The sequence below is a fragment of the Cololabis saira genome, chromosome 23 (assembly GCF_033807715.1).
Source record: "Cololabis saira isolate AMF1-May2022 chromosome 23, fColSai1.1, whole genome shotgun sequence".
NCBI classification, from domain to species: domain Eukaryota; kingdom Metazoa; phylum Chordata; class Actinopteri; order Beloniformes; family Belonidae; genus Cololabis; species Cololabis saira.
The window spans coordinates 8919353-8926852 of NC_084609.1; positions in this window are offsets into that span (position 1 = coordinate 8919353).

The window sequence follows — 7500 nt, forward strand, 5'->3', positions numbered from 1 at the left end:
TTTTTGTAAATACCCGGCTATGTGTAAACGTGGCCTTACTTCTATCGTGACCTCATTTGCATTAACAGTATTGGCCCGAATATAAGACGACCCTGATTATAAGACGACCCTCTTTTTCAAGACTCAAGTTTGAAAAAATACACCGAATTCAATTTTTATACAGAAAATAATTACAGTACATCTGAAACAAATGATTATAACAATAGATTTGAGAGAAAAAGCATGTTATTTTGCCTCATTCAAATCATCATCTTGAAGTTTTGCACCATAACTTCTCCTCAGCTGCCGGTTAACCTGCCGATCTTCCACTAACTTTTCTCCATTTTTTTTTGGCATTTCGACTTTTTTCACGAAATTTGTCTATTTCCTCGAAATTTTGACTTTTTTCTTGACATTTTGACTTTTTTCTCGAATTGCATAATGAAAAAAATATCTTTTTGCGGCTCCAGACATATTTGTTTTTTGTGTTTTTGGTCCAATATGGCTCTTTCAACAGTTTGGGTTGCCGACCCCTGACCACGAATGGAAGACGACCCCCACTTTTTCAGTCTTAATTCAATGCAGAAAACACCGTCTTATATTCAGGCCAATACGGTAAAAGGTCATTAGAAGGTCAGCGTCTAAACAACGACGTCTACGATGATTTTAACTAACTTTACCTAAACTTCATCACCGGGACGTAGAAATGGATCGGCTCTGGCTAACCGTCTCGTTAACGTTGGATTTAAAGTTTGATCCAAACTAACTTAATCTCTCCTGGTGGTGGATGAACGGTGTTGTTGCCGTCTGTAACCATGACAACAGTCAGACGAAGCCTCACCTGTAGTTCAACCTTACTAACAGATCTATTTTTAGATTTTCTACGTATCTGAATCATCTTTGATGGTCACCGTTAAAGAAAACCGTAAACGCCGTTCTTAGACTGAGCTAGCAACGGTAACTAGGGGGCGGGGCTTACTGAGTCAGCTCATAAACGGCCAATAGAAGCGACCGCAAAAGAGAGCGACGGACGGCGACGTAAAACTTTAAAAATCTCTTGAAGAGGCCGAGATGACGATCAGTGGTGTGTCTGTCGATACTAGCGTCAGAGAACCACTGAAGACTTTTAATAACTTTATATCAGCGACACTGAGACGCAGAAACAACCTCAGATCAGCTGATGTACCGCCGCGCTGCTGTAAAAACACGACGCCGACGTTCATCAGCTCAAACACAGAACCGCTAGACGCGTCGCGGTGGATTCAGACGAGAAATACTCCAATCAGATCAATATTAAAGCACAGATCAACCGGTTACATCCCATAATACTGCATCACTTCCTCTGGACTAACAGGTGTTGACGAGGAAACTGAAACGGAAGGGTTTGACTTTAGTGAGTGAAACGTTGATAAACGAGGAAGCTTCGTTGTTGGATCAGTCGCGTCTACAACTCAGCAGATTTACGCTAAAGTCGGTTTAAATCTGTAAAAAGTGTCGACGTCCAACAGTTTTAAACACAAATTTTATATTGAACTCTAAATGTTTGGTTTCAGATCTCATTTCTAACCGAATTTGAGAGAAAAGGACGCGTTTTTGACTTCGGCCCGGCGGTTCCGTTTCAAACGGAAGACGAGTGTTTTCGTGTTTCTAGCGAATAAAAAAAATAAATAAATAAATAAAAAGCGTAAATGCTGCCGACCCATTAAAGTCCTGTTTACGGAAATCCGTTCAAGCTTTTAAAAATGAAAATATATTAAAACTTGAATTTTATGAGCGAAAATGTGAAAAAAGTCGAGGCTTGTTTACACGAAAGTCCAAAATGTAAAAGCAACAAAACAACATGATTGACAGCTTAAAATACCTAAAAAATAAAACGTTTTTACATAAACGCCTACATGTGGCCAAAATGAATATTTTACTACTAAAAAAATAAATATAAAATACTAAAATAAGACATGTTGATGTGGGGGAACGAACAACATTTTTAGGTTTTTTAGCTTAGCTTAGCTTAGCTTAGCTTAGCACGGCCCGTCGTTCCGACGTCCGACAGATCCGGTCACCACGGCAACGCTCACACGTTTTCTCAAACTAAAGAGTCTTAAAAACTGCTTTTACGCCCTGAAACTCGGCCCGGCGACGACGTTTGGACCAGACGTTTTTAAAGGTTTTCCTTCCTCCTGATTGGTCACCTGATCACTTCCTGCTGAACTTCCAAACGTGTCCTGATTCTGGCGACGTCCCGTACGACCGTCCAGAACCGCCGGTGAATGTGGGCCAGCCCCGTCCGGACCTCGTGGCCTTGTTGGTTCCAGCGGCTGAAGTCTGGACCCGTTTAGCCGCCGCTGGTTGCCGTGGCGACGTCAGCGCTACTATCAGATGTACTGTACATACCCACCGCTCCGCTCCGTCTCTGCTCGTCGGTACCGGTGATTTTGTGGCAGCGTCGTTTTAGATTTTGTTCTTTGAAGTTGTTGTGACGTGAATCGTTCCTGGAGCCGGAACCAGAGCCGGGTCCTGGTCCTGGTCCTGGAACCGGGTCCTGGAACCGGGTCCTGGTCCTGGAGCTGGTACCTGGAGCCGGTGCTGCACTGCAAAAACTTAAAATCTTAACAAGAATATTTGTATTATTTCTAGTTAAAATGTCTCATTTTTAGTCAAAACAAATCTCATTACACTTAAAACAAGACTCATCACTGGAAAAAACAACAATTTTCACCTGTTTCAAGTAGATTTTCACTTAAAATAAGTAGAAAAATCTACCAGTGGAACAAGATTTTTTTGCTTGTAATGAGAAGATAAATCAGATTTTTCTACTTATTTCAAGTGAAAATTTACTTGAAACAGGTGAAAATTGTCAGATAAGTTATTTTTCTGGTAAAAAACTCTTTTTGGCTAAAAATGAGACATTTTAACTAGAAAAAAGACAAATATTCCTGGTGAGATTTTGAGTTTTTGCAGTGTGGAGCTGGTCCTGGAACCGGGTCCTGGAGCCGGTTCCGGTTCCAGCACTGAACACGGTTCTGGTCCCGGCTCCGGCTCCGGCCCGCTCGGTGTGTCCAGTTCAACTCATGTCATCGGTGCCATTCTCTCTCTCTCTCTTGTGCTTTGTGTCACGATTTGAAACAAGATCCTGAAGTCGGATCAAACTGTTTTAATGTGTGTTGTCAAAATAAAGTGTTGCAGTTTCTGTTGTCGTTTATATTCTGACCGCACACACACACACACACACTATGAAGTGAACGTGGACTTACCTCACACTTGGAACCAGCTTGGTCTTTCAGCTTCCTCCCTTGTGGCTGCAGGTGGGTCTCCACACACACACGCGCTCGCGCGCACACACGCACACACACGTATTTATCATTGTGTGTGTGTGTGTGTGTAAGCAGTAAGGGCGTGAACTTCGCTCAGAGCTGCTCTTCAGCCAATGTCCTTGATGTTATCAGATGGCCCGGTCAGTTCAGAAAACAGTCCACAGATGTTCCTGAAGAGGGGAGGGTTAGTGGGGGCAGAGTCACCTTGTTTACATTCCACAAGGAAGATTGTGACTGGAGCAGCCGGCCAAACCGCTCTGTCAAGGTCAGATTGTAGAATCAACAATTGTATTGCAAGAACAGACAGACTCAGTAATTTTCCGTCTGCCTTAAGTCTCTGGTTCATCAATGGCGACTCCAAACAGACGAATTTGTGATCAATTCCCGCCAAGCCGAGCTTCCAACTTCTCCAAGGTCTTATCCATCTTACCAATGAGCTCAAAGACCACCGCCAGCCTGCAATTCTGTTCGAGAATCGCATCCAGCTTGTGGTTTTGCTCTCCCAGCGTTAAAGTCAGAGTGTTGGTCGCCGCGCTTATCCCTTCAGCAACGTCGGGTAGCTCAGATAGGGCCAGAACAGCATTCGACAACTTACGCGTTTGTCGATATGCGAGGAATCCCCCCACTCCAATTAGAAGAAATCCTGCTATCATAAATCCAATTATGAAGCATCTTCAACGTCCTTGACAGACAGGATCGCCAAACACAACGGTTTCCAATGTTTCCAGGAATCCATTGTGTATCCAGCAAAAAATGTCCCATCGGGGCAGGAGGGCTCCCTTACCCCCTGACTTCTCGTCGCAAAAATTTGGTCAATTTTGCTGAGAGACCAGTTAATCAATTCCATGATTGTAGAATGTCGGAGGAGTGAAAAAGAAGAGACTCTGAAGACGAGACAGGACAAAAGCAGTAGCAGGGCAGATAGAGAAGGGAGAGGAGCAGAAAAGCGTCCGCCTTCACCGAGAGCCAGAAGTAGAAATACATGAGTACTAATACATTTGTACTAGTACATCAGTACGAGTAGATCAGTACTAATACATGAGTACTAACACCAGTACTAATACAATCTGTACTAACACATCAGTACAAGTACATCAGCACTAATACACTCAGTACTAGTACATTAGTACTTATACGTGAGTACTAACACATCAGTAGTAGTACATAGGTACAAGTACATCAATACTAGTACACTCAGTACTAACACATCAGTACTAATACACTCGGTACCAATACATGAGTACTAGTACATCAGTACTAGTATACCAGTACCAATACACCGGTTCTGATACACAAGTACTAATAGACTCGTTAATAACACATAAGTACAAGCACATGAGTACTAACATCAGTACGAATACACAGGTACTAATACACTTGGTACTATCAGTACTAGTACATTGGTACTAACACATCCGTACTAGTACACCAGTACCAATACATTAGTACTAGAACATGAGTACTAATACATGAGTACTTGTAGACCAGTAGCAATACAATCTGTACTAACACATCAATGCTAAGTACTAATACGTTAGTGCTACTACTACATGAGTACTAACACATCAGTACTCAGAAGTGAAATAGAAATGTCACTTCTAACTGCATATTTTAATCCGCCACTAGATGGCAGTGCCGAGTAAACCTGCTGGAGTCCAGATCTGCTTCAGTCTTTAACACAAGTAGAAAAAGCTTTGGGAATTCTGATATTAGTACTACTACCTGAGTATTTACACATAACCACTAGTACATCAGTACTTATACACTCAGCACTTGTATATTAGTACTTATACTTGAGTACTAACACATCAGTACTAGTACATCAGCACTGACACATCAGTACTAATAGAGCAGTATACACTAGTACTAATACAAACTTTACTAACACATCAATGCTAGTAGATCAGTACTAATACACTCAGTAAAAGTACACCAGTATTAATACACTCAGTACTGATATGTTAGTACCCATGTATCAGTATTACTATATTAGTGCTACTACAGAGTACTAACATATTACTACAAGTACATCAGCACTAATAGACTCAGTACTAATACATTAGTACTAGTACACTCGGTACCAATCCATGATTACTAATACATGAGTAGTAATACACCAGTGTACTAGTACATCAGTACTGGTAGACCAGTACCAATACAATCTGTACTAAGACATCAGTACTAGTACACCAATGCTAATACACCGGTACTGATACATGAGTACTAATAGACTCGGTACCAACATCAGTACGAATGCAGAGGTACTAATAAGAGCTGGGTAGAGTAGCCAAAAATTGTACTCAAGTAAAAAGTACTGTTACTTCAGAATAATATGACTCAAGTAGAAGAAAAAAGTAGTCATCCAAATAATTACTTGAGTAAAAGTAAAAAAGTACTCAAGTACTGTGTAACTGTTGAGTAACATCTGATTCATTTTTTTAACACAACCATTAAAACAGACAAAAGTACAAAATAACCATCTTCAGGCAAATTGAATCAATAAAATTAATTCAAATTAATAAAAAATAAATAGCTTAAATTAAAATAATCTTAAAGTAAATTCAAGTAATTTAATAAATAATAAAATAAATAAAATAACAGAATAAAAAAATAAATTAGCACAAGTAGCACAAAATTTCAAGCCCATGAACTCATAGAAACTCTGTGTGTGTTTGAGTCTGTGTAAATGTGACAAAACATGCAAAAACAAACATTTTTCCCAAAGAATCACCCAGTGATGTCCTGAGATTGACGCGTACGTGGATAAAAGGGATAAAAGAAAAGTAACAGCTCAACGTAGCCTAATGTAGCGGAGTAAGAGGAACAGTTTCTTCTTCACAAATCTACTCAAGTAAAAGTAAAACGTATTGTGATTCAAAACTACTTCTAAAAGTACAACATTTCCCAAAACTTACTCAAGTAAATGTAATGGAGTAAATGTAACTCGTTACTACCCACCTCTAGTACTAATACATCAGCACTACACTCAGTACTCATGTACTAGTAGTACTAATGTATTGGTACTAATACATGAGTACTAGTACTGTACATCAATACTAGTCGACCAGTAGCAATACAATCTGTACACACACCAGGATCTTTGCAAATGTTTTATTGAAGAATTTGCAGGTTTACATGGAAAAAGGCACGATGAGTTCTATCCACGTACAAACGCAGGTTTCTAGTCACGCTTCCTCCTGATTGGCCGCTACACGCGTGTACAAAATAATTCTAAACACTTTTCTCCTCTAAAACGCAACAATTATATCCAGAAAAAAAGAAAAAGAAAACAAAAAACTACTCTGCTTCAGTTTGGTGGTTTTTTAAAACCACAAAGAGAACGGAGGTGAACGGAGAACTGAGGTGGGAATCAATCAGTTGGGAACCAATGAAGTGGGTGTAAGCTGATCTTATTGGTCTCATGGATTGATTCTGATCAGAGCGAAAGCGTCCGATGTTCTGAAGGTCCAGTTCCTCCTCATCTGAACGGCCAACGCTCAGCGGTTCAGGTAAATCACCGGAACCGGACGCGCGGCGAGGGGCGTGACCGGTAATCAGGGCGTCGCCTCCACATCTTACATTTTTAAAGACGGTTGCTCCGAGGAGACTAAAGTCGTCGCTTCTCGCACTGCAAAAACTCAAAATCTTAAGAATATTTGTCTTATTTCTAGTTAAAATGTCTCATTTTTAGTCAAAAAAATCTTATTACACTTAAAACAAGTATCATCACTGGAAAAAACAAAAATTTTCACCTGTTTCAAGTAGATTTTTTTAACTTAAAATAAGTAGAAAAATCTGCCAGTGGAACAAGATTTTTTTGCTTGTAATAAGAAGATAAATCTTGTCCCACTGGCAGATTTTTCTACTTATTTCAAGTGAAAATTTACTTGAAACAGGTGAAAATTGTCAAATAAGTTATTTTTCTGGTAATCACTGATGAGTGATGAGTCTTGTTTTAGGTGTAATGAGATTTTTTTACTAAAAATGAGACATTTTAACTAGAAATAAGACAAATATTCCTGGTACGATTTTGAGTTTTTGCAGTGCGGTTGAAAATAACAAAACAAACGAGCCGAAACGTTTACGATCGGCGACCGACGAACGGAAACAGAAACCTGGAAAAGTCCAGATTAAACCGCAGCTTCTGCAAAAGTCTGAAAGTTTTAATTCCGGTACTTCATGAACGTGATACTAATTAAAGGGGGGAAAC